The sequence below is a fragment of the Oenanthe melanoleuca genome, chromosome 3 (assembly GCF_029582105.1).
Source record: "Oenanthe melanoleuca isolate GR-GAL-2019-014 chromosome 3, OMel1.0, whole genome shotgun sequence".
NCBI classification, from domain to species: Eukaryota; Metazoa; Chordata; class Aves; order Passeriformes; family Muscicapidae; genus Oenanthe; species Oenanthe melanoleuca.
Window position 1 is genome coordinate 106,879,920 of NC_079336.1, and position 13,477 is coordinate 106,893,396.

The following is a 13,477-nucleotide window of genomic DNA, read 5'->3' on the forward strand; positions in this document are numbered from 1 at the left end:
CCAGAGGAAAACACGGAATACTTGCTCCAAACGTTAGCTCCCGAGCCGGCCATACCTTACGGAGAACACGCCAGGAGTCTCTCCCGGAGGCCGTCGTCATATCTCTCCCCGTGGCATCGTCGGGAATGCTGCGGGGACCTGCGGGACAGTGGCCGCATGAGGGAGGCCCGGCCGCACGCCGACACCTCCGCACCCTGCCCGCGCCTCCCGCCGGGCACCGCCCGCTGCCCACCGGGGTTACCATGGAAATTCCGAACGGGAATTCGCACGGAAGGAGGGAAAGCGGGCCGCGGGCCGCGGGCAGCCCCCCCCCCGCCCACCTCCCCTCGCGTCCCCCCGCTCCGCCGCCCGGCCCAGGCCGCCCGGGCCGCCCACACAAAGGGCGCCCGGGGAAATTAAACTTTGGCGGCCGCTCCCCGGGGGAGCCCCGGCGGCAGGCGGGGGCGGGAGGCGGCGGGGCCGGCGGCGGGCGGGCCCCCCGCGCCGTACCTGCGGCGCCGGGCGGGATGCGCGGCCTAGCGCGGCTCCTCCGCCGCGACACGTCGGTGCCCCCGCGCAGGGCGGCGCAGGAAGGGCCCGGGCGGCGGCGGGAGGAACCAGGCCCCGCCTCTGCCGCCGCCCGGGGGAGGAGCCGCGGCGCGGCCGGCGGAAGGGGCCGCGCTGCCGTGCCCGCCCGCTCGGGGCCGCGGTGCCTGCGGCCCGCGTTTGGGAGCCCTCGTCACCGAGCCCCCCGCGGGGGCTCCGCTGCCGGTTTGGCTGAGATTCACATTTCGGGCGGCTGTTCTCCGCCAGGCCGCTGAGGGACGCGTTGGGTGCCACTGAAGCAGTAGCAGCCTCATGCCTGACCGTGCCTTAAACACGCTTGGATTTTCGGCCAGTCCTGTGCCAATCAACGAAACACTGGGAAGCTCTGGTTAATCAACAGCAGCGATTCCGGCGGTGTTTAATAACACAAGCATGTGGCTGTGGGCTGTGTGGAAATCGGGGGTCACACGGGTTCACGCCTGGGCTCGCAGCTCACACACTCGTGTTTGGGTCTGGTGTGGCCGCAGACAGACTGGGCCGAATATGTTGTTCTGCTCCTTGGTCAAGGTCAGCAGAGTTTCGTTCAGTACAATTTGTTTGGCAGACTCAGCCAATAAATCACGAATGAGGATCACCAGGATCAGTGACCTGTTGATGATTTCCTTCAGAGGTGTGTCTGACCTGGCCAGTGCTCACCCTTTAAAAAGCTGAGTTTAAAGAGCACAAAACATGACACTACCAGCAAGAAAGGCTAGTTTAGTATTACTATTCATAACTGTGGGCTTCAGTGGCCACCCGTTATACCTTTCATAGACATGTTTTGGAAAATAAAGGTGTACCTTCTCATGCTTCAAAATTCCATCCCTGGCTTTCTGGAGTTAATATTACCATAGCTCAAACAGACTTCGTTGGAAGCTAGAACAGCAAAAGCAGTCAAAAAATACAACTATGTTAAATATTAAATGCTTGTTTGGAAGCCAATGGGGATTTCCCTCCAGCAACCTGCAAATGTCACTCACAAGATTTTCATAGCATATTTTCCCCTACCTGGCAGAAATCTCTTTGTGCCTTACAGCCTCTGCTGTGCTCAGACACTCTTCATGGGCAAAACATGGTGGCTTGGGGTTTTTCTGGGGTATTTTCCCCTTGGGATTACATTAGTTGGAGTCTCTCTGTCTCCTAAGCCCTAAAATATGACACAGCAGCAATAAAGTGAGCAAAGAGATCACAAACATAATGTGAAACTGATTGCTGTGTATTGATCCAGTCTGCAGAAGGACTGAGTTGGCAGAATTTAGTCATGTGGATAAAGGTAAGGAAATTGGAGAGACTGTAGGAGGAAGGTGGTGTTAGCCCTGTCCTCCTCGGGGTTCTGCTTTGTTACTTGCTGTTGACCCAGACAAAGTCCTCAGCTGTGTGGGTTGAGGATGGCATTCCTGCCAGCATTGCTGCCAGCTGGCTGGGGGTATCTCCATGGCTCCTGCAACCACTAATAACCGATTTGGAAAGCTTGGATTTGCCCAAACGGAGTTCACAGTTTGCTTTCAGTAGTCTGACCTTCTGATCTGAGAGTATTCTCCATAACCACTTTCCACTAGCAAAGAGACAGATGGGAGGGGATGGGAAGGCAAAAGGAAAGGGAATCCCCAGCAGAGAAGCAGCTGTACATGACTATTAACTGCAGAGGCTGGTTGTGAGGGGAAAGCCCTTCCTACAGGCTTAGTGGTAAACCAATTTTGCCCTCTAGCCCCGTGGGTCACCCTAAGGCTGAAGATGAGTCTTACAGCATGGATATAATTTTCCAAGCCTCCCTTGCATGAATCATGTCTTGATCCACTCACTGCTGAAACGTGATCAGTCCTGGTCAGCAAACTGAGCCAGAGCCAAGGCCGGCTGTGCAGGACTGACCTCAGTGCTCAGCTGCTGAGCTTCACAGCACTGCTCTTGCAGCATCTTCACTGAGACAGGGAGCTGTCCTGCCGGGTTCATCTCAGTGAATTGGTCAGAGCAGCCTTAAGAAATTTTGCATCACTTGCTTAGCATGAGATGACCTTTACATACAGCTGGCTTACCCCTCAGTTGACATTTGCTCAGGAAGCTCTAGCTGAAAACGTTGGTTCTGTGTTTCTCTTGCACCAGAGAGGTACTTTCAAAGCCAGTGATTAATTGTGTCAGAGATGCAGGGGAAAGCCATACCCTCAAAGTGACATTCGAGCCATGCACCCTCCCATGACCTTTAATGCTTCCCAGTTGCAATGAAGAGTCTTGTTATCCGCTCATGCAGGGAAAGTAACAAACTGTTTGATTTTCTACCTTATGCCTCATTGACATTATCTCTGAGCTAAATGTTGGTACTGTTCTGCTGCATTTTGTATTAGCAGCAAAGCCCTCTGTTCCCCTTGGGAAAAATAAACTAGAGCTGCATCATCTTTGTGGATCAGAAGGGAAGGATGACAGCCATGGGGTTGCCTCCTGCTGCTTGCTTTTCTGACTGTCATCTTTCTGCTAAACGCCGTGGTGTCAGTGACAACACCAGTCCAGCCTGAGAAAACTCCTCTCCTCCAGAGCGTAGGAGACTCAGTGGGTGATTTCTGGAGACTTTGGGAGAAAGGCTGGTTTAAAGCATAACAAAGCTCCCCAAGGCACGTGGTGTGGCTGGGCCCGTGAACTGAGGTGTGCACAGCCTGAATGCGCTCCCTGGGTAAGAACAGCAGAGCTGGTGAGGTGAGGAAATTGTGCGTCAGTCAACCATAGTTCACTTGATCTGTTGTCAGTCCACCTCCTCACGTACATCTTGTGTCCACAAAGTCTGCTTTTATGGGAGCATTTCAGTTATCTGCTAAATACTGATTGCCAAGGGCCACGTCAGCTCTGCAGGGCAGCGTGACTCAGCCCAACAAACACCCTTACCCTGGGCACACAGGGCTCTCCAACCCCAAGTAACTTTAGCCAGGAAAATCTTTCCACTGCTGCTTTCTCATCTGTGTGAGTTAAACTGGCATTTTTAGGAAACAAATATGACAGGGGTTTTTTCCTACATTCATGCCAGCTCAGGAGTCTTCGGTGGAGTCTTCCTGGAAAAGAAATGGGAAACAGTGAGTTTTATGCTGTAGAAAATAAACAGTAAAAAGAACAAAGTAGCTCAATGTTTTCTCAGATACAAGAGACGTTAAAAAATAAGGAAATGCTGATTACTGCTTAGTGGCAGAGCTAGCAGCCAATTATTGTAAAAGCTGGGTCATCTCTAGGAATACCTGGCCTCCTTTCTTGAGATGTCATAGTGTTTTAGAAGGTCCTTGCTTACAGGATCCTGGTATCACTAGCTTTCAGTTTTCCACAGAAAACCTTTACTCAGCTAGTAAAAAAACGAAGAAGGTACTGCAGTCCATAGGGAATGTGAGGGAAAATAGTGATTAAATGTAATTAGAGGGGCAGGTCCCCCAGGAACACTGAGTGTAGTGGGTAATCTTGTCTCTAAAAGAGCAGCATTAAACAATGATAGGAACAACCAAACTTCGAGGAAGAGCTCTCCTCGGAGGAAGCAGGCGATATAAAAGAAATATGTAAAGTAATGAACACTGCAGAAAAGGCAGATGGAGAGTTTCTGCTCTTCTTGTCTCAAGTGATGTGAAGGAATAATAAGACTGAATATTTCATGCTAGTAGCAGGGAACATATTTCCGGGCCTTGTTTAAGTGGAGCATGGTGCTCAGTGCCACGAGAAACCTTCAAGACAGGAGCTTAGGAACATGCAGAATGGGATGGCAGTTTTATAGGGCAACGTTACTGGCTCTCAAAATTAACACAGATGACAATTTTAAATATTATTTTTATCACATCAGCCAAATACTAACTGGTTCAGACCTTTGTAGAGAAGACATGACTGGCCCACCTCAAGGGCCACCACCTCACATGGCTCTTTCTAGGACAGTTTCTTAAGAGACTTCATCAAGACTATCATAACATAAGGACAACCCATAAAACTGGGATGCCAAGTCTCTCCTGTTGCTTCTAAATGCCCTTGCATATATTTCTCCAGGTCTGCAAGGGTAGCAAAGCTCCTCCTGGCTCCAAGTCATTCCTCAGCACCTAAGATATGCTGCAGATGTGGCTGCATTTCACACAGTTCTGGGTTCTCTCAGTCTCCAGTAAAGAGGCTGCATAAAATAAAAAGCTATTTCTTCTGTATCTGGAGTGAGCCCATTTTATCAGATGGCAGTTTATTCTGATGGAGTACATTAATACCTGAATCATCAGGGGCTCTGGCTTTCTTTATGTCAGCTTTCCAGGCTAGCTTTGTAATGTGCACTGCTCCCTTTGAATCCAGCCACAGCCACTCCAACATCACAGAAGGAGGGATTCTAGTGGGAAGATTTCAGGAAGTGTAATGGAAAACAGTCTGGTCCAAGCAGCACCTCAGGCAAGTGAAAAGCTCTTGCTTCTGAGATTACTTGTGAGTCAAAATGTGCAGTTTCAAAGCAAGTGATGGTTGGGGAAAAAAAGTGCAGAAAAAGTGGACCATGTTGGTACCAAGGGAGCAGGGCTGGCATCTGAGTGGCTTTTAAAGAGAAGAATTTGATTCTAGATACCACAGGGTTCAGTACAGGTTTTATTTTAAAGATCAGAGGTAAAGGCCCTGAATTGTAGGTGTTTTTAGACTTTGCTCTGTTCTAGGTTGCTAGACCTGTGAGTAGAGGGTACAGCTAAGTTCACTTTTAGCTAGTGTAGGTATCACTGCTTAGAGGAAAACCACACACCTTTCTGCATTTTAAAACCCTGCAGCAGGGAGGCTGTGGAATGATGTGGGTGCCTAGATTAAATTGAGGAAGCAGCACCCTCACTGCAGGCTGGCCCAGCCAGCAGCTTTCTGAGTGGTTCTTCTGTCCTGTCTTTGACCTTGACGGGAAATCCCAGAGATTAAAGCAGGTGGGGACCACAGGGAAGATTTTTTTTTTCCCTTTAAGGACATGCTAGGTAATAGGCATCCATTATTAGGAGAGGGATCTGTGTGAAAAGCATCACCACGTCTTTAAGTGCACAGTTTGTCTTTTCTTGCTTTACTTTGCTCCTACCTTGAGCTCATCTCAGCTTCAATGCCACTGCTGGGATTTAAGTCAAATGTATTTCCAGCAACCACTTTGCATTACAGCAGATGGCAGCCTTTCCCCAGACTTCCAGAAATGAGGAGTACCTGGATTTCAGACAATCGAGTCTGTTCTTGTCCCCTAGTGTCTGCTAGCAGCCAGCAGAAGCCTCTGTAGGAACCCAGCAACTATTCAATGCAGCTAGAGATAGAAACAACACTGAAATCTTCTCCTTGCATTTGGAGAGCTTGGCTTCTCACCAGAGGGTGATCAGCTCTTGTACCCACTCTTTATTCATCTAGGATGATGTTTCCTTTCCAGTTTATATCAGAGTTCAACACTGAAGCAATTAAAAATCCATGCTAATTCATTTCTTCACCTTGACAACAACGCATAACAGAAAACACATCATACTTGGTGGGGAGTATGTCAAAATCAAAGTGACATTTCTCAGTGCTTGACTTGCTGTATTAAAAAGCACCTCTGTTAAGAGACCTACGCAACTGGCTGAATAAACTGTGGTGTGGGTGAGGCCTCAAATTACTTCATCTGCTGGTGATTTTACAAAAGAGACTCAGATATGCTCTGTGGATTCACACAGCCCTGAAAAGTAAGGAGAAAAGTGATCAGCACTCTTCTCTCCTGCCTCTTTTTTGTTCCACAACTGGGACAGGAGTTTTTGAGATGACCATAGCCAAGCTCTTTCTAATACTCCTGGATCCTTGGAAGCATTTCTTATTGCCACGTAGCAACTCCCTTGTCTGAACTGTGCTTTTACACCTACCTAACTGCAATTAGGGTCTGTTTCACAAGCACAAGAAAGATGAAAAGATATCTTCTTCTGGGAGGTTGCTCCTGATGGAAACACAAAAGAATACAGATCAACTTCTACACAGGCTCTGCTTTCAATTTTTACTTTTTATCCTGCTTCTGTTCTCACAAAACATGTTAATGGCATCCAGATGCTTATTAACACGCTTCATAGTAAGAACCAGAGACAGGAAATACAGGCCAGATGAGGAAGAGAAGAGCTTAAACAACAGCTAAGAGAGATGAGAGGAACCCAGACTCAGCAGGGCCAAGTAAAATTTACTCTGGAACCTTCAAGAAACAAAACAAATCACTGACAAATGAATGACACTATAAACTCCAGGGAACAGAAGAGGTCCCACAGGACCAGAGAACCTATTAGCAGTATTTAGGGGGACATCCAAATACAGCATTAATTAAAGACCCACATAAGCCTTAAAGCAACTGCTAGGGGCTTAAAAAAACCCAGGCCGTGTCTAATCAGCTCCATTCCTTTCTTTGATAAGGCAGCTGGCCTGACAACTGGGAGGGGGAAGTCACGGATGTGCTGCATGTCCCCTTGAACCACGCTGGGTAATGCAGCACCAAAGGAAATGCTCCAGACAGCTTTGCTGTGAGGTGAACAGGCAGTGCAGTTGTTTTTGCTCAAGGTGTAACATCCATCACGTCCTCAGCTCTGTGTGTTACATCAGCCACTGCCATGCGAACATCGGCTCCCAGAATTTGGCTGAAGAGCTAGGAGACTGGATTTCTGTGCAGATAATACTGCATGGGATGGGAGACACAGGGAGACAGAGTTAACTTCACACAGAAAATCACCATCAGTGAGGAAATTACCCCAATTCCCCACGCTATACCCAAGGCATTTGAATTCAAGAGCACCTTTTCCTCATAGAACATGTGTATAACTCACCTTCAGGTCAGCTTTTAATGAAAAAAACCACTTAAAATACTCTTCCACCAATGTATGCAGCCCACAGAGCTTGCTGCAGACTGCTGCTTCCAGCTATCCTTCACAGGAGCCCTCTTGTCCTTTGAAAGCTGCCCTCTTCTTTCCCAGCTCTGTAGAGAAATCTGGCTAACGAGGAATGTCGAGGCCGTTCCACTGCTGTTCTCTCATGTTGCTTGCTGCATTCATTATTAATAGCTCCTCATTAAATTTTAATAAAGTGAATATCAGAGGTTTAGGGCTTCATAGGCACCTTTCCTCCTTTTCTTTTTTTTTTTCCTTCCAGGTCTATTTGTTGGACAAGGTCATCCAGTGTCACACTGGATGTGCCAATCAATATGTTTTGCAGGAAGCTGCTTTTATGCTTTATTTCCAAACTCTGCAGAAGTGCCTGGAATACAAAAGCTTTTGGGTTGTTTCTTTTTCTACCCAAACAGTGGGTAGATATTTGGTCCCAACTTGCTCTTCAGTTTACTTTAGTAGATACAAGTTTATGAGTTTTACCGTTTTATAGTAGATGTGAGTTTATGAGTTCTATAACTGAACCACGGACCAGGCTGCCTCGAGATGTGGTGGAGTATCCATTACTGCAGATTTTGAAAGACTAAGCATGTTGAACATTAAGCATGATGAGAAGAATTTGGGTAGAACTGACCCTGCCACAGGGCACACGATTGAAGGAGAGGACCTTGCATGAATCTGTGGTTGCATGATGAACAACATTTTTAAATCAGCTGGTGCAAAGAAACTTGCATCTCAAACTTGCAAAAAGCTTGTTTGATGCAACCTGGGACCTCTTAGTGGTGGTTGTTGTTTGTTTGGGTTTTTTCCTTTTAAATAGTACAAGAACTCCAGACACACTGATTTTTTTGATTATCAAGAACAAAGGTGGGTTAAATATGCCCCATCCTGGGGACTCCCAGAGCTGCTCTTCTCTTCCTTTGTTGTGCTCTTGGGAAGCCAACTTGGGACATACCACTTTTATCCTTCTATTCTGTGAATGAGCCCCTAAATTACAGTCTGAAAGATTGTTTGGAGCCAGCAGATCCTAAGCCTCTTGCATTATACTATTCAACATATTTTTTGATGCAGAAGCATAAATAGAGCCTGGCTTTATTAACCATTAGCCTATGAAGTTAAAAGTATAACAAAATGCAGACACACATGGGCTATAAATATATTTATGTTGTTGTGAGAAACACTAATCCCAGGCCTCTATGGTGTGAAAAACACTCCACTGTATAAATAATGTGTATTTGGCAATATTGGTGTAGGGCCAGAGGGGATGGGTGGTTGTTTGGGTTTTTTTGCTTTAGGGCTGGCACGGCAAACTCCAGGCAAACCCCACTTTTGTGGAGGCACTTAGCTTGCTCCACTGACAGCTTTCCCTGGCAGGCAGCAGCCAGGAGCTGCCAAGGACTTTGCCATGAAGATGATTCATCATTGCCCAAAGGTGCTTGAACACACCTTTTGCTGCTCCTGCTCCAGAACAGGTGGAGTGAGATTTCCAAGAGATAACGAGTGACGCTGGCAAAAAACGCTGAGTAACACTGAAAGCCCCTGGAGCGATGGTGGAGCCAAGGTTGTTGGCACTGCTGATCCTGCTTCCTCAGGAAAGCTGCTGTGGATCCACTTCTAATGTGAGTAAGTAAAAAAGCATTAAATATCCATGCCCTTGGTGGTTATGTGGCATTTAAAGGCCTGCTGACTGCTTTAGCTCCCCTTCAAAAGGGAAGCAAGCTACTTCAGCGGCTTTGCTGTGCAGAGCCTGGGCCCAGCTGTGTCCAGGTGGCCACTGTGACCACCGGCTGTGGGACACCCATCTCCCTGTGCCCCATCTCAGGCACATCCTCCAGCAATGGCCACAGGTGACACCACAGCTTCAGCCTGGGGTAGAACCCGTGGACATATCCCCATTACAGAGCAACACTCCAGGGACAGGCAAGCTGGGCAGGAGAAACTGTGACCTCTCAACCCATGGCAGTTCAGAGCCTTTCAGCCCCTTTGAGGTCACAACTCAGGGCAAAAGTAGAATGGGCACACCTGCATCACTGTCCTGCGGAGACTTTGGAAACTGCCGGATCCTGTGCCCATGGGAAGCACAGGGCAGAAGGGAAAGGGGCCAATTAAAAAGCCAGGCTGCTCTATGTTGCTCAGGGCAAACTGAGCAGATGATGGCATCGCTGGAAGCTGCATTTGCTTTTAATTGTCCTCATTCCACTGAATAACTAATTCTCCTCCTCCCACACAACAGCAAAAAAAAAAAAAAAGCATGGAACTTTTGGAAAGGATGAGTTGACTCAATTCCTTTCATCAAGCACATGACAGCAAACTGCAGTTTTTAGCTTTGCATCCAGGCAAGTTTAGAATATCACTGCATGCATTTGTTTTGTTTCAAATCTTCTGGGATCAGCTAAAAATATTATTTTGGAGAGATGTAGATATGGAAGCACTGAAGGCTGCGTGTTCATCCAGCTTCTAAATTGCAGCCAACCAAAGGGAATGACAGGGGTAGGTCCCAATTTTAAGATGGTTATATTAAAAAGTTATTTTATAGAGAGCTGAGAAGTGGGAGGTGCTTGGAATCTGAGCATGATCCAGGGAAAGAAGAGGGTCCCTTCAGCTTCAGAACAAGCTTTACACAAGACACAATTTTTGTGAGCTGTTTCCAAAGAGCCCAGGAAAGCCATTACTCTTCCCTCATCCTTGACCACCTTGTTTTCCAGCATTTTCCAGGACAGTCTGAAGGGAAATCCTATCTAGGCGAAAAACTAGGTGACCAAAAAACCTTCAAAATATATTTTGCAGGGCCTGGTTCCAGCCAACATGGTTCAATGAATTAAAAGTCATATATTTTAATAGAATCACATAAGGAAAGGCATCAGCACAGGAAACATGATTGAGAAACTTTCCAGTAAAACATTTGCAGAGAAGTGTGAATTTAATTTTTTTTCTTTGGAGGGGTGTTGAAGCAGAAACAGATCTAAGGGTCAAGACAATTGTATAAATAAGCAATCTTGGGAGTGGGTAGGAAAGAATACACACATAAAGAAGCTTTTCCCACTGGTGTAACTATTTAACCACACTTAAATCTGATTGACAAGGTGAACTATCATGTCCTCCCTCCTTTCTCTGTGCCACTCACTTTCCGTGTAGTGCTCAAAGGGAATCATCAGGAGTCTGGTGTGTGCCATGTCAGGGCTGGAAGAGGAGAAGCCTTTTCAGGAGACCTTTTCACTACAAAAAGGAAAAGTTGACCATCCTGGTATGAGTTCTAACTCCAAGGAACTCCACTCTCATTGTTTTTCTGGAAGGTAGCAGATCTCCAGCAGCGACCTCAGCACAGAACTGGTACTACAGATGTAGATGAGGTAGAGGAAGTCAGAGCAGATTAATAATTTACTCCTGTCTCTGAATTGTTTATTGACACTAAATCAGCAAAAGTATTCAAAATAAAAACACTACAATATTGCAGGTATTGCCAAATTGCAGAGAAGTTGCCTTTGCAGCAGAAAAGTCCTTCTTTGAGTTGATCACGGGGTCATTTGTACTCCTGTGAAATATCTCAGCTCCCTGCACTGGAGCAATGCACTCTCAGCAGGACTGGCAGAACCCAGGATTTGCTGGTGCTTCGCTGCTGCCACAAACATCCTCAGCCCCAGAGCCAGACAAACACCACAGCCAGCAGACAGAGTGATGTTGGTGCTGGTTCTCATCCCCTCCTGCCAGCCCTGCAAGAGGGGCAGAAGGACAAGGAGTGAGAGCTGGCACAGTAGCAGCAAACCCAAGAGTGACGAGTGGGCAGGGAACTCCTGACTTCCAGAGCTGGCACTTAGCCTCTGGTTACTCATCTTGCCTGGAGCTTAGCCTTGAGGAATGCAGCACCAGGTGATGCCTAATCTGATCCCAAAAGGACTTGTGCTGGGCAAGGCAAACAGGACCTGCTTCTGTTGGCACCTGCTCACTGTGACTGTGGAATGGGCTGTGCTGCCAGGGCTGGAAGGCACAGGGAAGATGGGCAGCAGCAGCTCAGGGGAGTCCAAGGCAGGAACATAAAGATTCAGGCACTGAATCCCTAGCACTGCACTGACCCCAGCCTCAGGCATGTCCAAGGCCACCATCCCTGCTGCAGTTCCCCAAGGCTGGTTTTGGAATGGTTGCTCTCACAGAGGCACTTGAGGCTCAAGTGATAAAAACCCATTTTTTCTGCTCTTTAAATCTGCCCCCCTCCACTGCTTTCAAGCCAGAGGTGGGACCAGTGTAGCTGAAGGAGCTGGCTGCTCCTGCTGCAGTAGCACCTATCAGAGTTTCCCCTGCTCAGCTTGTGTCACCATCCACATTTCCATGGGATACTGCCTCCCAACAGCATGGTGGTGTGGAGCTGTTTGCCGGGAGAAAACAGGGGCCTGAGCTCCTGCTGCCGCCCTGGAAGCAGCACATGGGAAGGAGCAGGACTGCTGCTGCCCCTGAAGAGGTCACACTTGCAGGGAGTCCCTGATCCAAGTCACAGGAACCATCTCAGCCCCTGCAGAGATGCTCTCCCAGATCATCTTTACAGAATGCACAACAGTACAAGTGATCTGCTAGTCACAAATGAGCCTTAGAAACTGCATTTCTAGGATGATCACAGCTCTTATGCTAAAGCCAAGTGCTGCAATTAAAAATAGACAAGCTCTGCCAGTGTTTTTACAGGAAGGGATGAGCCAAGACAAGGACCATGAAATCTGGTCTAATTCAACAGCAACCAGGCCTAATCCAGGCTGAAAGACAGCATGCAAGTAGCTGCAGTCATCAGGGTAGACTTATATTGCAAAACTGGAAATGTATTTTTAGAACTGAGCCTGGAAAGTGTCACTTCAGAAGGAGATCAAGCATGCCATGGCAGGATCATTATGGGATTTGCAGAGCACCTTCCAACACAGGAGTCTCCTGAGGTGACTTCATGTTAAACCTTCCAGAAGACCAGGCTCATTCCTGCAGGTGTAACAAGCACAGCTGGGATGGGAAAGCCTCACCCTAGCCTGCACCACGCTGCCACACCAGCCACTTGTGGGGCTGCTCCAACCCAGGGGCCAAGTCAGCAAAGGAACCAGAGTACTCTGTTCTCCCCAGGAAAGCCACAGCAACCTCCCTGTCTATGGTCCTGCCCTCCTGCCAGCAATCTGTACTGCCCCACTTCTGCTCTGGGGAAAAAAGGGCTTTATTATCCAGCTGCTGCCTTCCAGCAGTGTTAAATCCATGCAATTTCCTACAGCTGAAAGGCAAATTAGTCCACTAAATCACCTGCTTTACATACTGCACTGCCCAGAACAGGGTAGCCACACACAAACCAGAACACTGGCTGCTCATTTCCAGAGGCACTTCTACAGAGCTTCACTGAACTTTTAGGCTAGAAAGGTACCTACACTAAGGGAATGAATGGGAAAATGACATTATCAGTTCCTTATCCCTGCAGTGGTCTCCCAGGGAACAGTCCTATCCCATCTGCTGCTTGCATCACCAGTGCTTCTTGCCAGTCCAGCAAACCTTTAAAAGCAGGTGAAGGCCACAGATCTCACCTGGGGCTGGTCTTTGCTGCTGCTGCATGGGGCTGCTTTAGGTTGCCACAAGTGGAGCTGTGATTGTCTTAAAGCCAGCAAGGTGCCACCTATTGCAGTACCAAAATTTGTTTAAAGGATTCACAAAGTTCAGAGTGCTTCAGTGATCTGTTTGAGTACTTTTAATCTGAAATTCACTTTACCATATACAGAGGACTATTGCAATTGTTTATCAAAGAACAGAAGCCTGGGGGAATTCAAACAGGGTACCAGAGCAGAGGTGCAGTTGTTGATGATTGGAATGTGCTCCTCAAACTACTCAACCACTACCATGCTGCCTTTGACAGTGGGATTTCCCTGTCTCAAGTGTTTGAATGCCCCCTTTATCTGGGATGTCTTTTTTTGGGGGATGAGGAGTGGGGTAGAGAACTACAGTGTAAGCATAATGTACCATCTTATATGGGGTAAAGCCTTAACATGGGCTGCATGTTAGGCATGACTCTCCCTTCTTCCCCTCTGCAGTCAGGTGTGCATGTACCCAACTGCACCCCTGGCTCCACACCAGCCTCCAGC

General features: G+C 47.8%; 1 protein-coding gene across 3 annotated transcripts in view; it reads right to left on the reverse strand.

Annotated features, from left to right (window-relative positions):
* Window positions 1-609, reverse strand: part of VPS54 (VPS54 subunit of GARP complex) — a 45,947-nt gene extending 45,338 nt beyond the window's left edge. Inside the window, exons 1-2 of one of the 3 annotated variants that reach the window (XM_056488954.1) lie at window positions 490-609; window positions 56-138 (exon numbers count right to left, since the gene is read on the reverse strand). The gene's annotated coding sequence lies outside the window, so the exon portion shown is untranslated. Of the gene's footprint in view, window positions 1-55; window positions 139-241; window positions 344-489 lie in introns of those variants that run through there. The other 2 variants (XM_056488956.1, XM_056488955.1) reach the window with 2 other exon arrangements.
* Between the last annotated feature and the right edge of the window lie 12,868 nt (window positions 610-13,477).